Source organism: Halyomorpha halys, unplaced genomic scaffold (assembly GCF_000696795.3).
Source record: "Halyomorpha halys isolate HHAL.00 unplaced genomic scaffold, Hhal_1.1 Scaffold310.1, whole genome shotgun sequence".
Taxonomy (NCBI): Eukaryota; Metazoa; Arthropoda; class Insecta; order Hemiptera; family Pentatomidae; genus Halyomorpha; species Halyomorpha halys.
This window is the reverse complement of record NW_027106339.1, coordinates 117,159-129,353: the sequence shown is the minus strand read 5'-3', so window position 1 is coordinate 129,353 and position 12,195 is coordinate 117,159. Positions and strand designations below refer to the sequence as shown.

General features: G+C 38.9%; 2 long non-coding RNA genes across 3 annotated transcripts in view; one reads left to right on the top strand and one right to left on the bottom strand.

Annotated features, from left to right (window-relative positions):
• LOC106681119 (uncharacterized) overlaps positions 1–5,554 on the bottom strand; it is a 14,849-nt gene extending 9,295 nt beyond the window's left edge. The window contains exons 1-2 of one of the 2 annotated variants that reach the window (XR_010842661.1): positions 5,360–5,554; positions 5,118–5,182 (exon numbers count right to left, since the gene is read on the bottom strand). This is a non-coding gene — a long non-coding RNA (uncharacterized lncRNA). The remainder of the gene's footprint in view (positions 1–5,117; positions 5,183–5,359) is intronic. The other variant, XR_010842662.1, reaches the window with a different exon arrangement.
• Positions 1–8,562, top strand: part of LOC106681118 (uncharacterized) — a 17,992-nt gene extending 9,430 nt beyond the window's left edge. Inside the window, exons 2-4 of the long non-coding RNA XR_010842660.1 lie at positions 5,861–5,978; positions 6,055–6,103; positions 8,465–8,562. This is a non-coding gene — a long non-coding RNA (uncharacterized lncRNA). The remainder of the gene's footprint in view (positions 1–5,860; positions 5,979–6,054; positions 6,104–8,464) is intronic.
• The last annotated feature ends 3,633 nt before the right edge of the window (positions 8,563–12,195 follow it).

Genomic DNA, 12,195 nt, shown 5'->3' with positions numbered 1-12,195 from the left:
TCTGTTTATAACTCCCCTCTGCCAGTTTACGAACAATTCCTCGTAAACTACAACAAAAAGTAAAAATAACAAAAAATAAAATACCATTATATATGTTACAACAAAGAAATTAAAACTAGATATACACACTTTACCAAACTTAATCTAACATTTTGCTATTTACACAATTTTATATATACAACTTAAGGCTATTTACACTGGTCACCCACTCACGCTCTTTCCTTTAAACAACAAACAAAACAAAACACTCCATGTGTCTCCGGAGTTGTTAGCGCTGGGAACCTTAATTGTTCTACGTGAACCGTCCGCCTCTTTCTCGGTTCCTGTATACTCTCAATGGTTAGCACGCTATGTTCCCTAATGGTTATCACCCGGAATGGCCCCTCATAGCGCCGAGATTTCTTACTCCTATTGGACCCTAAACGGCGGTACACGACCGTCCCAATTCGAATGTCTCCCATCACATCCCGAAGGTTTAAATTCTGTCGTACCACTCGCCGACGCTTCTCCCTCTCTATTCGCCCTCTCCCTTTCTCCCACAACTTCCGCATGACCATCCCGTGATTCAAAATTTCCCCATCCACCTCCGCCGTGTCCATAAAGTTCCTACGTCTCCCTTGTAGGCCAAAGAGGACCTCTAACGGTGAAAACCCCGCAGTGGTATGAATGGAGTAATTATATGCGGCTGTCGCCCTTACCATTGCCTCGTCCGTCTCCAACCCTTTGTCCGCGTGATATACCCACAAATGGTCGCTCAGAGTGCTATGTAAGCGTTCTATACCCCCTCTACTTTTGGGATGGCCTGGGGTGTTAATATGCCAATCTACCTCTAAGGTCTTCATCTCTCCCCTAATTGTGGCATTATCGAACTCCCGACCCCCGTTGGAGGAAATTCGCCTTGGGACCCCATAAAATTGGAACCATGTTCTCAGCGCGACTATTACGGCCTCCGCTGTCCTTTCTTGAGCCAGGTGGGCCATCGCCACTTTGCTAAAGAGGTCGATGACGATTATCCACTTGAACCCTTTCCATGGGAACGAGTCGATTTGGATGTCACTCAGTGGTTCCAATGCCGTCGGAGTTTCTTCTTGCACTGCCTTCGGTGGGTGGCGGTCGTATTTCGTGCTCAGCCATATATCACAACCTCCTATAACCTCCTGGACCATCTTCTTCAACCCCACCAAAAATAGCGACGCTTGAGTGCTTGTAGCGTCTCGCTCACACCGCGATGATTGGTCTTTCCTTGATGGTGAGATAAGGTAACTTCCTTTTGCCGTTCCCCGTCTCGCACAGTCTCCACCATCATCGTGCAGCGGATAAACGTCCTATTGATCACTACTTGTTCGAGTCTCCACAGCCTTTTAATCTTCTCCCATATAACCTCATTCCCTACGTAGAGATAATGCGTTTTTCAGCCTTCGACGCATCCATTAACGCCCGACATATCTGCTCCTCTCTCGCCCCTGGTTGTGACCATATAGTGTTAATCGAGGTTTGCCCATACTTGGTTTCCACCTTCATAAGGCCGGAAGTCCTCGTTTTCATATTATCTGTAGCCTTTTGTCATTCACAATCTCGCCCACTTCCTCCATCTCGGACGGCCTATCTCCCGTAGAGCTATCATCACGGGACGACGGCGTTCCCTCCTCCTGCGGCTGTGTATTTGACGTCTCCCCTTCCCCTGGGGTTCATTCCCGTAGGAATTGTCGGACATCCTCGCTCGGTTCTCCCTGTTCCACCTCGACCACATTTACGATTATTGCCTGCGACAACCAATCTGCCACTACATTTTCCTTCCCGGGTTCGTAAACAATCTCCATATTAAACTGACTTAGAAGCTCCTTCCATCGCGTGATGGAGCGGGATTCCAGCGGAAGATTCTTTCAGTTTCCCGACCCACTGAAGAGGCCGATGGTCCGTATGGATCCTAAATCGCCTCCCAAACACGTACGGTCGGAAGTGCTCCACCGCCCACACAATCCCCAACAATTCTCGTTCTAGAGCACTGTACCGTGATTCTGCATCCGTCAGTTTTCTACTCCCGTATGCCACCGGGCGTTCTCCCTGCTCACTCTCCTGCGAAAGCACCGCGCCCAACGCGTATTCGCTTGCATCCGTAGTGATCGTAAACTGTCTACTAAAATTTGGAAAGGCCAGGACCGGTTCTCGTTGCAAACTTTCCACACACCGTTTAATGTTATTTTCCATGGCCGGCGTTACTACTATTCGGCTACCCTTTTTTAGGAGGTTGTTCAGAGGGACCAATTGCTCCGCCATCTCCGGTACGAAACGTCGATAATAGTTAAGTGCCCCCAGCAGCCGCCTGATCCCTTTTACATCTCTGGGGACTGCCATCCGTTGCAGTGCCTCTACTTTGTGAATGTCGGGTTTGACGCCGTCTTTCCAGATGCTATGTCCTAGGAAGCTGATCTCCTTCTGCCCCAACGATGATGTTTCCAGTGACAATTTGAGCCCGAACTGCCGAATTCTTTTGAATACTGTCGCCAGATGTACTTTGTGCTCATGCTCCGATTTGCTAAAGACCAATAAATCGTCCATGTACACCTGACACATGGATTCACCTATACCTCTGAGAAACTCGTGCATCAGTCTCTGGAAGGTAATGGGAGCGTTCTTCAGTCCGAACGGCATTCTCGTAAACTCGTAATGGCCACGTTCGAAAGTGAATGCCGTTTTCGATTGGTCTTTCGGATGAATCTTTATTTGATGATATCCGGCCTTGAGGTCAAGCGTACTAAATATAGTAGCCCCCCCTAACCTATCCAATATGTCTTCCAGCCGGGGAATCGGGTATCGCTCATCTACCGTATTCTCATTTAGCTTTCGATAATCGATGACAACGCGGTACTTTTCTTCCGTTTTCTACCCCACCACAGCTTTCTTTTTCACGGCCCATAGGGGACTATTGTAGGGTGAAGTGCTATTAACGATGATACCTTGCCTCTTTAGATTTTCAATCTCCTCCCGTATATGTTCGCGCAGCGCTTGAGGGTATCGGCGCTCCTTTACGTAGGTTACCTTTTCGCGCTTCAATTCTATCTCATGCACCGTCTCCCCCGTTGCTGTTAAAACCTCCCCTTCTTTAAGGAAAATATCCACAAACTCCTGCATGATGCCCTGCCTCCAATTTCCATCCTTACTAATCGCCCCCACCCGTACGTTACCATCCTTCCCAATCCCTGATACGGAAATGTGTACCCTCCAATTTTGATATCCCACCGTCCTGCCCTATTTTTAACTCACACGCCAGCCTTACGCAACAGATCACATCCTATAATTGCCTTATATTTCCGCGGCATCTGTTTGACCACATGTACCGTAATTGAACCGGTTAACCCCCACCGACTCAACCCCATACTTGCCCCTTCGACACTAAAGAGCCCACCCAGGGAGACTAACCTACAATTACATACCTTCACCTGGGGTGTCTCCTCTCCTCCTCCATCATTTCCTGGGCACATTCCACAAAACTGCGCTCCCTGGGCAAGCCCTCTCGTTTCCCTGTCTCTCGGGCCAATTGCACTTTTAGGATGGTGGACAGGAATCCCATGATCCCTTGCACCTCTGCTATACTCCTCGTCTCACTCATCTTCTCCGTAATTTGATTGAAACGGGCAAGGAGGATTCCAGCGAACTGCCCGTTACTTTGTCTCGATTTCTTTTCTTCCCGGAACATCCGGAAAATGTCCTCTTCGGGTGTCCACCTGCCCCCGCCGAACGCTTTTTTTAATCTCTCCTTCACCAGGCTCCATGGCGTTTCCTGATCTGCCTGGATATGATTCAAGATGTTCCATTTTATTCGGCAGATCACTGCCGCCCTCAACGATATCGCATCTCGTTGAGGGCGGCAAATTTTCCCCTTCTTTCGCCGCTATCCGTGCTATCAGGTGATCTCCGCCTTTAATGAAATGATTTAGCTCACCAACCTCTCCGGTGAATTTCTTTAAGTTTGAAACAGCACTCCTCAATTCCTGCGCTGTCCCAGTGCGAACCTTAATCCATTCCAGGGTGGTCGCATGTGCTGACGCCAAGGTCGTTGGTAGTGCCGGAAGTCCCTGCTCTTGCGATTCCAACATTGTTGCTGCCTGAGTATTTTCGGGTACTGTCAGAACCGCTGCTCTCAAAATATTTTCCAAAAAATTTCAGCTAAAGCTAAAACAAGAAAAGTTACGAAAGAGAGAGAAAAAAAAACAATTCCTTACTGTCTTCGTAGTTCGCGGTTTGAATTCCCGTGTTTCGGCACCAGTTATGATGAGACAGAACTCGAGGGTTAAAAAAAAGGAAAATAAGGGCACGGAATGAGACACGCAAGCTCAACTGAGATACTACTTTATTCCTCTGTATAATGCTACATATATACCTTTTGGCTTGTTTACATGGGGAGTTTAGGTATTAAGACTCATAATACCTATGCTCTTTTTATAACTTATAAACATGTATATATCAATATTGTAATCTATATATTTTCAATAAAAGAGGTCAGAAAAAATAAAATAAAAAATAATAACCAAGACTCGAAATTTGATCCCTGTGGGTATTTTTGAGCAGCCTAGCTTAAAAATGAATGGTCGCACGAAATTGAAATTACATATTTAAGGCAGACATATAGTCGTCTGGGATCTGACAGCAACTTTTTCGATAAAATCGACCGACCGCTTGTTCCACTTTATACATATTTTCGTAAACTATTTTGAATAAACACGTGGTGTTAATTTACAATTAAACGCTATTTAATATCAGCACGGTCTTACCCTCATTAAAATAGTGTGACAAGACTTAAATGACGAATTTTTGAGAAATCTTCCACTTAAAAACTTTTAATAACATTTTTAAAAATAATCATTATTATTAGCAATAAAGCAATGGTTAGAATAAAATATTAATCAATTGTATGAATAACTATAGGGAAATAAGTTACATCCAATTCGAACGAGAAAAGATGAGAGCTCCCAATCTATTCCGATCACATTCTTGGCAGATATAAAATTTATAATCTTGAAAGATAGTTGACCGTGGATGACTTATACGAGGAGAAGATGGTTGGGGTGTGGTCAAAATATAACACAAATAAGTTGAAGTAACTTTTTTAAACATACCAACGTTTCGGCCAGAACTTCTAGCCTTCACCAGGGCTGTTATCTTGAAATCTTACCGCCAAGTGCTGTAAAATTGATAAAATTTATACTTATTTATTTGCATTTCGAGAAACACAAATATACCAATTTTTATAAGAACAGAAAAATAAAAAAATGTTGTTCATCATTTTTTGCATTCCCTCGCCTTTGGATTTATTTTTTCAGAAATCACTAAAATAGGGAAAGCACTAACATGGGCTTACCAATTCACTCACATCTTAGGGGCATATCAACAGTGGTAAGTGAAATATTTTTTATCAGATTTTGCACTCAACATTTCACGGTTTATCCATATCCATACCCTCTACAACAGTTAATATGCTTAATTTTTACTATTTAATCGTGTCGAATGGACAAAATTCTGTATTATTTATTTTTTTTTCAGGTAAAAGCTCTAACTACGTTACTTTTTTGTTTAATTAATTGCTGATATTTTAGACATTTGCCCAGCATATGGTCCAATCTAAAATTAAATTAGCCAAATTAGATCTTATCAACCTATTACATTCACTTCCACTTTTATATGATTCATGACCATATTTATAACAATTATTATATGAAATGAGAAAAGTAAACTATTAATATAATTTTATGTAATTATTTTAAATCATTCTATATTCTAATATTTAATATTTTCTTTACACCTATATGTAAAATATATCCACAATATATTTATTTATATTTCTGTGTGAATTTATGTTAAGATTCACTACAAGTTTGGAAAAGACCACCACGGGGTTGGTTCAGGTGTATCAATCTTACCGATTGCTGTTACATGACACTGGTATGCTGCTATTATAGAAGCTGCTGCAGGGGAAGAGTGTAAGCCAAGCTTTCCTTATTACTAACAATAATCATTCAGTTATTGGTTATAATAATGATAATTAAATAATTTCAGAGTAATAATTTCTGCTAAGTATTGTGGACCATCTATCTAGAAGAGAGAGGTAATTGAAAATTAATTATTAATAGTGTAATGACCCAACACATCATTAATAGTGACAAGAAGTAAGTATTACCCCCATATGTTAGACAAACGTAATTATAAAAAAAGTTAGAAAAAAGAGAGATGGACATGGTGGCTGCCAGTGGCCTGATCGCTGCATTTCAATGTTTTTTTCAAAAACTACTCGCTATTTTGTATCAAAATTTTAAAAAGAGCTCCTCTGAAACTGTCCACAAGGTTTTAAATCAGTCGTTCCCAACAAACCCACCTACAAAAAACATTTGAAGAACTACCCTTTTACGCATTGAACCACTCGGCAGTCTGATCTCAGCTTGACAGATTATAATTCAGCTTAATGATTGCCATTATCGTATTAAAGTGATCATGGGGGACAAAATATAGGTGGAGAGTAAGTAGGGAAGTAAATTTGCTTATGAAGAGATATTTTAGTTTCGTGAAGCTGTTGTACACTCCAGAATGCTTCGAGTAATTGTTTTTAGTAGTGTGACTTTGACATCGCATCTATTATCAATTATCTTTCATGATTATTTTGTAAAAAGTGAAGTTCAGTGGAGATATTGTTTTGTTCTGTACTGGGGATCGCTGAAATCATATAGGATAAATGACCCAATGGTATACAAATTAAAATATCATACATTTTCACTTTAGTTTTTAAAGAAAATACATTGAATATCTATTTTTTTTTTGTCAACTCATGCTAATTGAAATGAATATAAACAAATTTTGAAGACATTAAGTATTTCAAGAGAAAACAAATGTAGCTATGCTTTTGATGATTATGACTTTTCTGTTCCTAAGGATGACAATGTTTAAAAATGAAAAGAATAAAACTTTTTTATTTCTACAAATAACAATATTTTGTTGAAAATAGTGGGAAAAATTGAATATTAATTTAAACACAAATAAAGAAATCATATCCAAATTACAAAGAATTGGGCACAAATATTATTTTTAACTAAAAAATAGAAACTATAAACAAAAACTATAAAGGTTCCAATTTTCCCATTTACAGGCAGTGGTTCTCGATATTGATATATTTTAACCTTCATTTTCTTCTTAGGCTCTAAAGTCCAAAATGGACTTTGGCCTCCCGCATTATTTTTTCCGACGCACCAGATACAAAAGGATGATTGAGTTTACAACTAATTAGCCTCGTAGATATTAGACTTCAACTTGATTGCCATGAAGGGTCCTCACCTACCACTTTCAGATCTATCTATTCCTGATCGTGTACCGTGGAACTCGTGCATACCTGTAAACAAATGGTGGAAATACCAGCTTAATTCGTGGAGAATAGCACAGTTAAAATTATTTATCGGCTGAGTTTAAATAAACAATGCAAATGTGTGTAAATCAACTTGTCTCCCTTCATTGCCAAAACTTGTCAGGGAATAAATATTTGATAGCTTATGGAATTTCCAGGATATTTTAGAGTATTCCTTTTTCACCAGGTATCGTTTTCTATTAAGGAAAAATACATAGCATACTAATCGTATGATATGTTATTTATAACAATTTTGCCACAAATAGAGGAATAAGTAACTAAGAAGAAAATGGATCGTCAAAGTTAGGTTCCAGTCATTAGAAATTAATGAAACCACGATAAAGGGGATTGCTGAAGAAAATTCCAACTCCAATTTTTTTTTGTATACATCACTGAAAAACATTTTCCTACGTTGACTCTAGTGTCAAGGAAAAAAACAATAGTGTTTGTTGTATTCCTAATGTTGAGACTATCATTACCTCAAGATTAGTTTACTTAGTGTATTTTATACTTTGACAGTCCTAAATTTAAGTGTCATAGGGTTTTTGGAATTACAAAGAAACAATGTAATGCATGTATTACAAAATGAAAAAAAATCTTAAGAAATATTCTTCGCTTCTTAGCAAATTCACTAAGGAAAAGAATAACTTGGGGGCTTGGCTTGAAGGTGTATCATACTAAAATAGTAGTAGATGTTATTAACAGAGCTACACGTTTGATAATGTTTGGCAAACATTGTTTTTCAACCATTGCTCTTTCTGTTGGCAGCAACTTTTATAAATCCTCTTCAATATAAATGTAATTCTTCAAACTTGAATTTGAAGGGTCACCTTAAGGGACCGTAGAAACTATTAGGTCATTTATCCTGGTGTGGAATTAGTTGGCAATCTGCAAACTAACCCACTTCCTTTGTCAATATTTTTAAATTAAAAAAAGTAAAAGAAAACTGATTGATTTAGTCTATTTATACAGAAACTGTTTATTAATGTTTACAATATAATAATGAATAGACCTATTCTTATTATATTCTTATTTTTTTATTTTGCTTTTAAAATTATTTTAAAATTATTTTTGCAGATCACTGGAATGTCGTTACAGCAAATAGAACCGAGCTGAAAATCATACTAAGAGGCAAAAAATTTAAAGAAATAAATAAACGATTTTACTGAATGAAATCTGAATTTTTCGCAACAGAACTCGAATCCGAAGCATTCCCCTACGTTGTTTGTGAGGGTATACACATTGTGTGATACAATGACGCGAATCCCTTCTTCATAAGCCTTGTCATTTACCATTTGATACAACTGAAAATAAAGGAAAGTACTAAAAATAAGACTTAAAATTATATCATGCTAGAGACCCAATGTTGGTTGAGTACGAGCCTCACCTGTAAACGTGAAATATTGATGACCTCTGCACAGAAAGCGACGTTTTTGTAAAACATAAATGATAAAGTGCCACAAATTATGGTGATGATTGGAAGTCGAAGATAGTTTTAGATATAAAAGGAGAAAAATACTGCTTTGACTTTAAAGACGTTGACAGCCAACTGCGAGATAACTTGTAGTTTTCGTTACTGCCTTGAACACCCATAATTGGAAATCTAATAGTTTTAACAGAGAGTTGTCAACTTACCATATTTCACAATATTTAAGACTTTCTTCGTGGCTGCACAATAAGAAACGTAGAAGATTCATAACAACCTAAGCAAGAATATAAAATCCAGTTAAATACGAGTTATCATGTAGTCAACGTGTTAAACAAATCAGAAATAATTCAACATTATTTACTGTAGATGTTGAGTCATCCAACAAATTTTTGTGACGTTATTCGTTTCTCTTTTATTTAGGAAGAGAAATTTCTTTAGGCGCGGTAGAGCAAATTTATCTAGATCAGACAAAAAGTACAACAATTTTCCTTCTCAATAAAAAGTCATACATTGTTTAAATTATTATGCAATATTGGCAAAGATTAATAAATTATTATGTATGTATTTTATTGTGCACTAGAATATAAAATACGTACTGGAAGTTATTTACAAAAAACAATGTGTAATACTTAAATATTCTGGTTCATTATAGTCACTCATTTGAAATATAATGGAATTCTCACCAATGAAAAACTAAAATAAAATAAACCAGGCTTTTTTTTAGTGCAAATTAACTGAAATTGTTAAAGAAAACAGAAATTTCATTAAATTAAGAGAAGTTTCCCTCATTCAATTTCATTTACTGATTCTGAAATAGTGCAATTTTTTTTTCAAAGTTACCGTTTCTATACTAATTGTTATATGAGGAACTAATTTTTTGAGTTGGAATTGCGTTGTATACTACAATTTTTTTTAAATTTCATCTTGTACGCTAAACTATTGATTGAATAATTAATTATTTGATATTCAATTAAAACGTTGCTGGAAATATTGGAATAATGTTGTATGTGACAAAAAAGACATCATTAATACAACGAAATAAGAATCTGACATTATTAGGCCAGTCTTGCACAAATATATGATTGTAATAAAAACGTCATCCCAGTAATGTTGAATTCAGAATTGTTGGAAAAAATTATAATTCTTATAGATGAGTACATTCTTAGAAATAATTCTCATTATTACAGCACGATAACACATTTTTGTTTGTACAAAGATAACACTACGCCGTGGGAAATGGAAAAATTAATATCGAAAGATTAATGGTTGGCCAGCATAATTGATTGTAGGGATGTTGTCCGGGTGGCAGTCAAGAAAGCTACAGATCATCTGTTTCAGGATTTAAAATATAGTTAGGCGTATATTTTGAGGGAAGGAGTAATATAAAAATATCTTTCAAATGTTTCTAGGACGTGATAGTTCTCGAAACCTCACGCCTGTCCAGCAATACCTACCATCGATTTATAAACTTCTGATTTTCAATGTTTCTGTCTGAAGAATTGTTTCTATTTAATTTTTAAACGCTGGTTATTAATAAATATCTTTTCTGCTATTTTGTACCTTCCTTAAACGCCACTCGGCCTATTTCCCTAAAGTAAAAACTAATAAATTTAATAATAAGCGACTAGAGAGCCCTTTTTGCTAACGTTTCCTAACGTTTGCTAAAATATAAACCAACTACGATGAGTCCAAAGTTATTATAATGTAGGTTTATAATTGTGGAATCAGGTTAGAACAGTAGGAAAATTACCCCCAATGGTCTGTTTACCGAATATAGCTCAAAAGACTGGCTCAAAAGTTTTTTTTTAGTTACTGTTTACATCGGGACCTGCTCGTGTTGTACTGCAGGTGTCCCGAGTGTAATTTTATGATTAAAATTAATGTGTGTGGAAAAGGGGGGCTGGAAATTGTGAGACACTTTCTGCTCATAAAACCATGCATATATTTCTTTCGTTATTTATTATGTTAACTCCCTGTAGGGGCAAACTGGTTAGTGAGTTAGTTTTAATTTGAATATTATCTATAATAATATAAAAGGAACATCATTGGGGTCTCATAGATATATAATATTGATATTATGTGCTTAGCTGGTGGCTGTTGGAGCTTTCGAAGTCGCGGTCACTTCCGCGTCCTATAGCCGCTTCCCTTGTCGAGGTGTACGGTGGGCGAAATGGTGAAGACCGTGTATCTTCACCTGGAGTCTGAAAAGACGTCGTTCTTCCTCAGTGGCTGGCCAGCGTGTCCTGGAGCCTGGCGTGATGGTAGGGGTAGGCCAGGTCCTAGCTTGCATGATGCATAGGCTGGGCGGCATTGCAGTCGCAGCGTCTTCGGGGTCTTCCGGTGTTCGCGGCAAGGGCAATACCAGAATTTTCATCAGAAAATGAGACCCCCGACCCCGACTTTATATAAATCCAAAAAAATAATGGAAAAATCGGATTACTTAAATCCGACATACCGCCCACCTAAATTTGGCTCAGCCGGATTTACAAATAGAAAAAATTCAAAGAGACGGGGAAGGCGCAGTCTGCCATAAAAAATAGGTAAATAACTCCGCTCCAGATAAGAGGGCCCGTAGGCAACACAAACGATAACAATAATTATTAAAACATGCAAAACAATGAAAATAAGAACTAGACAAATATATTTAAGATTAACGATTAAGAAATCGTTCTTGGTCGACGGTTGATGAAGCGAGACGATTAACGAATTACGATTGGAGACGCGGGCCGAATAACGAACTTCAAATGTAGGACAAAACGCTTTGATCAGGGAGAGCAAATCCTGCCGCCCACCCTGAAAAACCCTAACTCAACGACAGAAGGTTAAGTTAACGAACGAATGCGTGGTTTGCGGATGAATTCGAACGATTGGTTTTCGAACGGATGCGACGGGGGGAGCGCCTGCGTTTAACTGTACCGAGGTTGTCGGGTTTTCGATTGGTCCGACTCAGAGAGATTGCATCTTCCTGTATGAGGAACGAGATGCCGGTGGACGAAGTTCCATCCGAATGAGTCCCCAAAACGACTTTGCCAAGTACCGTCCCATCTCCCAAGTGACCATCCCCGAAGACCTTGGTGGGAGCACCAGTAACTAGGCGGGGGTATAGGTCAACGCCTATGAGCAAATCGATGGGGCCGGGAACGCTGTAATTCTGTGATTACCCGCGTAGAAACCGGACGCTTGGGTAAGTCAGTGGCCCTATCACTCTGGACATACAGGGAGAGAAGGTGGGTCTGGGTGAGGAGGTGACATACCTCGGAGTGAGGATGAGGAGAGGCTTCGACGCCACCCCTCACCTGGCATATTTGAGGGATAGGGTGACTCTGTCACTTAACGGGCTGAGCAGTATAGGGGGTGCTTTCTGGGGCCTCAGGTACCC